We start from the raw sequence: 11,439 nt of genomic DNA on the forward strand, positions 1-11,439 counted from the left end.
ACTCACTGTGAGCAGTACTGTTTTTCGGTTTTACTATTGCAGCCCTAAGGAGTTGAATCTGGAATTTAGGTTGAAATGCTGTATATTGAGACATTATGGAGAAGTGAGTAAGACTTTGGAGGCAGCCTGCATTCAGAACCTCCATCCATCACGTTGGATGGTGTTGGACAGTATCTTAATCTCCTAAAGCCTTTGTTTCCTCAGCTGTACATGGCTTTAAATGGTATCCACAACATTGTGAGGATTAAATAATTAATGTGGAGAACGCTGACAAAATGCAGCAATTTTTAGTATAGTGTATATCAAACAGTTGGAATTATTTACCCCAAAGTTCAGTTGGTGTTTCCCTTAGTTCCTGGATCTTTAATGGATATTTAGCCTTGGTACAGACTTTGAGTTCCAGCTTTGTGCCAGGTTCCTTCACAGTTGTTATAATGGAAATCTCTCTACACAGACGGATTTAGTAGTTATGGCCCCATTTGGGGGATGGAAGCAGGTTCAGCAGGTAGCTTGTACAGGGCCACACAACTAACTAGGTTACAACCTGAAAACTCTTTGCTTTTTCTACTTCATAAAGCTAACTTTCAAAAGCTCAATATATACTTTAGAAGTCTTCTTTATTAAATTTATCGGGATGGCTTTGGTTAATAAAATTATGTAGGTTTCCACTGTGCAGTTCTATGATCATCAGTATATCGTGTGTTTAAAACCCGAAGGCAGTTCTTCCATCACCATTTATCCCCCCTTTACCCTCTCCTACCTCCCCTACCCCTCCTTCCCTCTGGTAGTCCCCATACTGTTGAGTCTATGAGGTTGTCGTCCTTCCTGTCACTGCCCTGTTCTCATCCTCCGCTTCCCCCCTTCTCCTCCTTGTTTTCTTTGCTTAATCCCTTCACCTTTTTCACCCAACCCCCAACCACCCTCCCCTCTGACAGTTGTCAGTCTGTTCTCTGTATCTATGAGTTTGTTTCTATTTTTTTTTGTTTATTTTGTTCATTAAATTCCACATATAAGTGAAATCATATGGTATTTGTAGAAGTCATTTTTTTATATATACTTTAGGAGATTTTTTTTAGTTATCTCAGTGAAGGATAACAAAATTGCTGTATTCTATATAAAGATGATTGTAAAGTCGGTTTTTCTCCTCATGTGAAATATTAATCTTATCTGGATCCTAAAGCAAAGTGAGTCTTAAACATCACTGGAAACAAAAATGACAAAACTGAAGCTGTCCTACTTCGGCCGCATCCTGAGAAGTCAGGGGTTCCTTGGAAAATAAAATAATGTTAGATTTTAAACCTTTCAGGTTTCCATGTATGTCTAGAATGCTAGTCAGTAAAATATTATTTTAAAACTGTACACTGTAAAATGAGATTTTGCAGTTATGGTGACACTTGTATCTTGATTCTCAGAGTACAACAGAGCAATTATAAGTGTAATAAATTAAGGGAAACTAAAACAGGATCTGCTTCTGTCAATAATAGGTAACAGTGAAAAAGAAAATTTATCAGCAGAAAATATTTTTATTCATAGTATAATTCATCTCTTTATAATTATTTAGACTCAACAAAAATTTTCTTCTCCCTATAGTACGTATTTTGTTTGGGGAAAAGTCTAGACTGTTCTTGGATATAAATAATAATAATAATATTAAGAAGAAAGCCAGCAGCAGCAGCACTGTTATGGCTCTCATTTATTGAGCACTTATGTGCCAGTACTTTACATAAAGTATCATTTTTAATCCTTACAGCAGTTTTGTGAAGTAAGTATTATTAGCTAGAGTTGCTAGGTAACTTGTTCAAAGTCCCATAAAGAGTAAGCCTTGGAGCCAGAATTTGTCATTCTCCAAACTTTGTTCCTTTAGCTCTTCTAATCCAAACTGAAGGATCCTCAGGGAAAACAAGCAAAGCATCTTAATTCTTAATTCCACACATAGTTCATAGCCTGAGTGAGGCAGTGAAATTCCTATGCTGCAGACTGAGTGTTAACTATTTTGAGGTATGTGACTGTCGACTTAATTACCCATACACATGACCTTCTGTATAGTATCAGATTCATTTGTCAGTCTCTGAATCAGGTTTTGGTGAGTGGTCAAAATTAAGGTCACTCATATCAGAATGTCTGCTTTGCTTTTATTTCATTCTCTGTCTATAAGCAGAGGAGACATAGAGAGCTCCTGAGAGTTTAAATTAGGGGAATACCTCTTAGCTTCTTACAAACCTGCCTCTTCTTTTGAGTGCTAGTCCTTCATAGTCTTGCATAAATAGGCATTTTCCCATGGCTCCCTGCTGATTCTGAATGAACGGATTCTCAGCCCCCTGCTGACTTCGTGAATATATTGCTTACCCTTGTCTTTACTCTTTACTGACAGCCTTCATAATAACTTGCTTGGAAGACAAATGGCATAGCAGAATCTCTGACAACTGATTAAGGAAGAATACAGTAAATTTCTGCCAAATATCGCTACCATTTTAATGTGAACTAACAGCAGTTTTTGTCATGGTGAAAGAAGGAAAGAATGATACTCAGAACTATTGCCTTCTATCAAAATCAGCTTACTGTCTATTTGCACTGTTTTTAGAGAGGATTTAATGAAATCAACATACAGATTATGCATAGCATTTTACCTTTGCACATGCTGTTCCCTTTGCATGGAATACCTTTCTCTTCCTTCTCTGCCTGCCTTCCCAGAGCCAGCCCAAACGATATGTTCAGTTTGAGCCTTTCCCAGACTCCCTGGGCTCTTGCAATACTTTTTTTCTGCCTCTGGCATAGCAATTAACATGTTGCAGTATAGCCTATATAACTACGTGTCTGTCTTGACTCAACTAGAACCTTCTTGAACACAGGGACCATAGTGTGCTTATTCATTTTTGTATCCCCGGCACCCAGGACAGTGCCCAGGGCAGAGTAGGCACTGGTTTAATGATTGTTAAATGACTTCCCTGCCATAGTATGAGAATTTTCTTTTTGGGGTCCAGACCTACGTAGAGTATGGTTATTGCAATCACGGAAACTATTGACAAGTCCCATCTCTGCTAATTCCTTGACATGCAGCCTTTCAAGTTTCCCCATTCTGTAAAATGGGGATTGTAATGATACCTACCTCGTGGAAATAAGTTTCTGCAAATGTTCTGTGTTGTTTTTCTTTTTATAATTATAGATCTATTCAGGTTTTCTGCTGTTTATTCTGGAGTCAGTTAATGTAATTTGTATTTTCATAAGAATCATTCATACCTTGTTTTAGTTTATTTTCATAAAGTAATATTTGTTGACTTTTCTCTGTACATCCAGGTATATCACATTCCTAATTTGTACATATATACATGTTCTCCTGTCTTTCTCTTTTCCCTTTTCTAGAGAGAAATATGTTAAAATTTTTTTTACTTTAATCTTTATTGTATTTTTTCCATTACCGTTTAGTCTCCTTGTACTCCCCTACCCCCGTAATGTTAATAGTGGCTCTCTCTGGGTGATACAATTATGGGTTATTTTTATACTTTTCTGTTTCATTCCAGATTTTCAGAAATCAGTGTATATATTACTTATGTATTCACAAAAAATACTTAAAGAAAGATATCGTTCTTTATTTCCAAGTAAGGAAACTGAGGCCAGGAACATTACATAGGTAGATCATGGCCTTAGACTGGAACCAGGAAACCTGTACTGGCTCAGCCACTTTTTGTGATAAGATAAGAACCATGAAAACCATCATGATTTCTCTAGTTCTCATCTGATATAAAGAAATCAAGCCACTAGACCATCACACTTCCTCTCGTTGTCATATAAAGGTAAAGATCGTTAGAGCTGGGTAAGAGATCACTAAGAATTAATCTTTGGGGCCTAACTCACCTTGTGTGGTAAATGGAATTTTTTTGGTAACTCAGCATATAGTTGATGATGAAAGATACTGTGTAGTAGAGTAATAATGGACAACTTAGTTAATATGTGAGGATAATATATTTGGCAAGGAGTGAAACATTTGAATATGTAATTGGAAGGTGGATGCTATATATTTGATGTTTTAAAATTTCCTGTGATCCTATAGTATTATTTTTAAAGGAAACTTTTTAAAAAACTACCTGAAAGAAGGCTCCTTATGATTTTTCAACAATGAATAAGAAAGAAGAGATATGCAATCCAGATTGATTCAACAAATATTTTTGGATTACTTACTTGGAATCTTTTACTAGGCCACGAATAGAAATGTTTCAATTATCTTGTTAAGGACATAAACTACTTTCAAAGAGACTTTATACAATTAGATTTTAACTGTTAGATAACTAGTTTACTATACTATAAATCACTCAAGGCCAGGCAAGTCATCTTAATTCATCTTTGAACTCTAAGTGACTTGTCTGGAGCTGACCACGTTGTAAATGCAAAAATAATTGTGTCCTTTTCTATGAGGTTATAAGTTTTATGAAAGCAAAACATTCTCCTTATTTAATTGTTCTAAGATTGTCATTACCAAACCTTAGAATACTATGACTCAGTGGAGGTGTTGAACATATTTTTAAATTAATAATGATAATAGTAGATGACATTTATCAATGTATCAAGCATTATGCTATCCCTTAAATTAATTATTACATTTAATCCTCACAATAGCTCTATGAGATATTGTTAATATCTCTATTTTACTGAGATTTGGAGAGATCATATATCTTTTTAAAGGTCACATAGTTTAAACATGATTTAGTCATAATTTGACCTAGGTCCATCAGATTCCAGAGTTGGATTTCTTCTCTGTGTTGATCACCAAACTCAATAAATATTTGGTGGTTAAATAAGTTTCATTGCAGAAATTTGTATTTATTTCATCACTTTTCTTAAAAAAGAAAAATATTTCTAATTTTACAAACACCTTCCTATATGAAGGAATAACTACAAGTTCCTATTGTTGGGAACCATCCTGCCTGGTTTCAGGAGCTGTAGCCCTTCTGACAGGCGAGAGGGCCCCAAGGCTGGAGCTAAGCAAGGAAGCCTTGGGAAAATAGGCCACTGAGGAGACAAAACTTGTCCCCCTGGCAGGGTACAGCCCCTGCCTCCCTCACATCACCCTGCTTGTCTCTAAAGGATAGCTGGTTAGTCAATGATGGGTAAGATCCCTTGATGGCAGGGGCAACCTAAGACAGGCACAGCCTCATGAACATCAGGAAAGAACTTGGGGGACACAGAGAAAGGACAAAAAGACCCTCACCCCTCAGCTTTGATATAGCTGGAGTCCTCATTCCATCTGAAAAAGTCTCCTTATCTCTTGGCGGCTCTGCCATGCCCGCCTGGCCTAGGCTTGAAACAATACTAAGAGCAGGTACAGCCCTAAACTGGATCGGGCAGTTCCCCTGGGGAGATCAGGCCTAGAAGTAAGTTCCTTGAAGGATGATGTTTTGTTCTTCCCTCAAAAGCTATGATAACCAGCTCCTGCTGGGAAGGAAATTTACATTATTCACAGACCCTGAACTGAGTCAAATCTCGTGTTTTTCAACTGTTATCTATGATCTCTATTTGTTTTCTGTAAACATAGTCTTTTGACATTGATTGATAAGCTTTGCTGTATGCCTCTGCACATATGGTTTTCAATAAAAGCTTTGGGCTCGGGACCTTCTCCTCGAGAAGGAAGAGCCACTCCCTCTCCTGGCAGACAGAGAAGTGTCTGGGACGACTCATTTTATTTCCCTCCATCCATGACGACCCTGGGATGGGCTCTGCGGGTTTCAGAGTCCACATTCTCTCCTTCAGCCTATGAGAATTATTCTACTGTTTCAAAGATGCACCACTGTTTTTTGCACTGATTTTGTGTCAATTATAATTACAGTTATCATGTATGTATCAGTTTATATGTCAATCATAATTGTAGACCCCATTGATTCTTCCAGTTTTAGAGAGATTAAAATTTAGAATAGGTAATATACAAGATCTGTCGAGAAAAAGTCCAGCCATTGTTAATATAATGAGAATGGTTTGTGGGACATCCATGTAGCCTGGCAGCCAAGGAGAGTGGACAGGAACACGCATGTGTAAACAATAACAACTTCACTATACTAGTCAGTGGGGTGGTAGACACCATTGAGTGAGCATGTGTACTATGTGGGCATCGCATTCAAAATGACTGAGCGAGTAGAGCAACAATTCTGCATCAAATTTTGTGTTAAGCTTGGCCATTCCCCCATGGAAACTATTCAGATGATTGAGAAGGCTTTCAGGAATGATGTGATGAGTGCAGTGCAAATAAAAGTGTGTCACAAACGCTTCAAAGATGGTAGAGAATCTGTTGAAAATGATCCATGTTCTCGAAGACCTGCAACAAGCAGAACACCTGAGAATGTCGAACACGTATGGGCTGCAATCAACAAGAATTGGCAACTGACAGTGCAAGAACTAGAAGTTGATATGGGGATTCCAAGAACTATTGTGCCTGAGATTTTGATGCAGGGTCTTGACATGAAACGTACCATGGCAAAATTCATTCTGTGGCTTCTGCTCTCAGGGCAGAAGGAACATTGTGCTGCAGTTGCTAATGACCTCATTCAAACCACTACCAATGAACCAGATATCCTCAAGAAGGTCATAATCAGAGATGAATCATGGGTCTATGGCTATGATCCAGAAAGGAAGGCCCAGTCGTCCCAATGGAAGTCGCCTGGTTCTCCACACCCAAAGAAGGAGTGGCAAAGTTGCAGCAAGGTCAAGACCATGTCAACCATTTTTATTTTTTATTGGAAAGCTCTTGTCCATCACGAATATGCCCCTCCAAGCTAAACAATTAATAAGGATACTACCTCAGTGTTCTCCATTAGTTGAGAGATGCAGTATGATAAAAATGGCTGTATCTATGGCCAATTGGTGATTGGCAGCTTCATAATGACAACATGCATGCTCATGCATCACGTCTCATGCAGAGTTTTTTGGCAAAACATCAAATCACCCAGGTGACTCAGCTCCCCTACAGCCCAGATTTGGTGCCCTGAGACTTCTGGCTTTTCCCAAAACTAAAATAGTCTTTGAAAGAGATTTTGGACCATTGATGAGATTCAGGAAAATATAAGGAAGCTGATGGGGATTCCAAAAAAGACTTTGCAGAGTCTTTTGAACAGTGGAAGAGATGCTGGGAGAACTGTGTGAGGCCTCAAGGTGCCTACTTTGAAGGAGACTGAGGTGTCATTGTCCTTTGTACAATGTTTCTTGTATCTTATATTTTCTTCAATAAATGTCTCTATTTTTCATAGTGCATGGCTGGATACTCTCTGGACACACCTTGTAGGTATCTAATTTAAATTCTATTTTTCACTCATTATTTTTAAAAAATTTTACTGTATTTTTTCCATTAACATTTAGCTGGACCCGACTCCTGAGCTGCAGCAGGAGTGTCTCTGGAGGTGTCACTACAACTGAAGGTGGGCACCCCTCTAGATTGCAATGGCCTCCTTATCTGCCCCAGCAGCCTCCTGGGCTCCTGCTAAAGTTATGAAATGAAAAATAATAAGCCAAGTACCTGCATTTCCAGTGGTTCCCCAACAGACGAAACAGAGCCAGAGTTTTCCAGAGAAGCCTCAGCTCAGGACACAACTCAGGATGGCCTCCTGATGGACAGCCAAGCAGATGGGTGGCATGAGGCCTGTCTGTGCTTCTGACCAGCATCTGAGGGTTCTTCCTGTGTATCTGACATGGAGATGTCTCAATAAGATCATGGGCAACTCCTATCCCTCCCACCATCATCTCCCATAACTGCTAACCCTTTGGCCCTGACTCCTTGGTTCGTATGTCATTGGGTCCAGTTCCATTAAGTCAGCACCGTGCTCTATGTTGGCCACAGGAATCTTCATCCTCCTGTGGCGCTTTGGAGGCTTCAAGAGTGGTGTCATTTGCTGGGAAGGCAAGGGACATGCTTCCCGAGATGGCTTACCATCAACAGTGATATCTGACTTGTTTTTGCCCTCGGTGGCTTGGCCAACCTGCCCCTCACGGCTTGTGACAGGGCTGGGATCTTCATTGATCAGTGTTCCATCTGGCAGGTGCTGGACTGGGGAGAGGAGAAAATATCACCCACATTCCTACATTTCCAGTGGCCCCACACTGACAGAACACAGCCAGAACCTTCAAGAGACACTGCAGATAAGGTCCCACCCCAGGATGCTGTCCCTGCAGACAGTCCAGCACATTTGGTGGTCTGCGGTCTATCTTGGCTCCTGCCCAGCTGCTGCAGAAGCTCCCTGTGTGTCTGACACCTACTCTTGCTGACAAGCTCACCAGCAACTCCTCTGCCATTCTGCCACAACCTCCCCCAACTTCTAACCCTTTGGCCCTGAATCCTTAATCTGTATGTCGTCAGGTCCCATTTCTTTAAGGGCAGCACAGAGCTCCATGTTGGCCACAGGAAGCTTCCTCTTTCTGTTGTGCCTCAGAGGCTTGGAGGATGGTGTCATTTTCTGGGAAGGCAAGGGACTGTTCTCCAAGTCACCTCTCTGTTGACAGTGATATCTGATTTGTTTTTGTCCTCAGTGACTTGGCCAACCTGCCCCTCACGGCTTGTGACAGAGCTGGGGTCTTCACTGATCAGTGTTCCATCTGGCAGGTGCTGGAGTTGGGATAGGAGAAGATATCACCCACATGCCTACATTTCCAATGGCCTGGCACAGACAGAACACAGCCAGAGCCTTCCAGGGATGCTTCAGATAAGGTCCCACCCCAGGATTTCCTTTCCATGGAGAGCCCGGTAGATGGCTGGTTTGAGGCAGGTCTTGCTTTTTGGTAGCCATTTTTGATGTATGTCTGACAACCCCTCCTGTCCACTCCCATCCCTCCCCCCCACACACACACCTTCTCACCCTTGGTGTCTGCCTCCTTAGGCTTCAGGTCACCTGGCCTTGTTTGTTTAACATGGTCACCATGTTCCAAATAGGAGTGAAAAATTAGGTTTGTGTTGAGCCTGGGCATCTTTGGGGTAGGAGGCCTTCTCCATTTTTATTGTGCACTTGTTCCCTAGGCCCCTGGTTGGTCAAAATTGCTTCAGGCCTGCCCTGGTCCTGGGCGGTATGATGAGTCTTCACGTCGCTGTTGGAGACAGGGCAAGGTTCTTTGTCAACCAGGTGCTCCTCCTGGGCTTGTGCTGGAGTTGCAAGGGGAGAAAAGATCTCTCACGTGCCTCATGCCTACATTTCCATGTGCTCCTGACCAGCCACTGCAGCTACTCCCTGTGTGTTTGGCATGACCTCTCCCCCCAAGCTTTCTTGCACCTTCACTTCCACTCCCACACCTACCTCCCCCACCTTCTTACCTTTGGACTCCTTCTTTTTGGTTTCCAGATCATCTGGTCCCATTTGTTAAACGTGGGCAACTTGCTCCATGTCGGTTTTGGAAATCTTTAGAGCCTGGGCAGCTTCAGGAGAGATGTTCTTTTCCGTCCATGAAAGGGCCCTGGTTCCCCAGGTTCCTGGGTGGCAACAGTGATTTCAGGGTTCCTCTTGGTCTCAATGTTGTGGTGCTCCCTCAGGGTTCCTCTTGGTCTCAGTGGTGTGGTTCTCCCTCAGGGTTCCTCTTGGTCTCAGTGGTGGGATGCACCCCTCCTTCAACAGTGGAGATGGGCCCTGGGTCGTCATCGACTACCTGTTGTTCCTCCAAGACCTGGGTTGAATTCTGCAATGACAGTGACCGGTAGCCAGTTCGGAGTCCGCAAGCCCTACTTGGCCCTAGTTGCTGCTGATTCTGCCCACTGGACTTTCTGCTTCAGGATCAGGCCCAGCCCTGTGTTTGCACAGACCTCCAGGAAAATTGGATTCACCTCCAGGGCTTGAGATAAACCTCATGCAGTGACCCCATCCATACTCCACATCCTCCCAGCCAGGCTTGACTTGGTGTGTGAGCATGTGCGGCCCACCAGGCTTCTCACCTGCTCCTGCCTGGGGCTGGCCTTCCCATGTGAGCCCCCTGATACACACACATACACACGCATGCGCGAGCGTGCGCGCGCGCACACACACACACACGTGACTCAGGGCTGCTCAGGTGTGATCTGAGTGGTGGCCTGGCCTGAATCAAACCACCCGGGGCCTCCCTCTCTCTGTATTATGCCATAAAAAGGGCCACAAGTATCTAGGCTGAGACCTAACCCAATGGCATCCCCCCTGTAAAATATTGCCATTGCTGCCTCGTGAGGCCATGGCCTCTGGACCTAGGCAGGCAGTAACAGAACATCCTTCCTGTTCAAATGTCCCTGACCAAGTGAGCAGGGCAGGGGCAGTTTTAGAATGTGGCTGCCTGGTTACCAGGGTTCCAAGTTCTGTTGGGCTCTATTGTCAGAAAGCAAGGTCACTGACTGGGTCCCTTACCCAAGTATCTCCTCAGACAAGAGCAGTGACTTCACTGCCTGATGATCAGTGACCTCACTACACTGAAGAGTAACATCCTAATACTACCCTTACCCAAGCTCACTTGGCTGGAGACATTTGCACCAGAAGATGTCTTCTGGTTGCCCGTCTCCAAAGGCTGCTGGAGGGGCAGCAGCTGGTCCACAAAGACCCCAGCCTGGTATCCACCAGTAAGGGGCAGGTGTACCACACCACCAAGGGCCAGGGCAAGCCAGAAGTGACTGTGGCCACCTGAGTTGTCATTAAGCTGTATATATAGTTTTGTGTCTTGCTGTTTTTCACTTAATAGTCATGTAACTATTTTTTTCCATGGGCTATGTTTAACTGTATTTTATAATATCTAGGGAGTGAGTTAAGTCACAGACATTACCCCTGGCTGCCTGCAGTGGTAAAGAAACTGAAAGTATAGTGCTCTAATTAAATTTGTTATGCATGATGAAAGGAAGGGCGAGCCGTGTGTAAATCCAACATGCTTCTCAGGGAAGCTCCTTAGAACATATTAAGAAAAGCAACTTCATATGCCGCTTCGAACTTGCTTGCTTTTTATAAACAAGCTACAAGATAGAAAAAAAGCATTCCCTAAATATGCGGGAAAAAAAAAAAAAAGGCAGAGGAAACAACTCAGGGAAGTCCCTTGAGTCAACTGGGAGGCCTCCTCCACATGTATGGATGTCATTTCCGGTCCATCATACTGGAATTTGCCTATCATTTGTGAACCCACTAAGTTATCGGTGAAATTCTGTTCAAAATCTGTTAGCTACTCTGAACAATGACTCGCTTGTCAAGTAAATAATAATTCCATCAAGGATGTGAGCTCCAATATGAAATGCGTTAACCCTGTCTATCCCGCTTCACATGACAGTGTGACAGCCCCTGGCTCCCTCCTCTTTTGGAATCTCACTCACATTCCAGCAGATTGTCTTTCCAGTTTCCTGGGATTGCTTATCCAAATAATTCCATTTCGTCCATTGAGCTCCCTGGGGATAACAGAGGAACTGAATGACTTAAAAATCTCAGACTGTTGATGAAATTCAGGAGAATACGACGGGGCAGCTGATGGCTACTGGAGAAC

Source organism: Pteronotus mesoamericanus, unplaced genomic scaffold (genome assembly GCF_021234165.1).
Source record: "Pteronotus mesoamericanus isolate MK-2021 breed Mesoamerican mustached bat unplaced genomic scaffold, CSHL_Meso_final contig_263, whole genome shotgun sequence".
Classification (NCBI taxonomy): domain Eukaryota; kingdom Metazoa; phylum Chordata; class Mammalia; order Chiroptera; family Mormoopidae; genus Pteronotus; species Pteronotus mesoamericanus.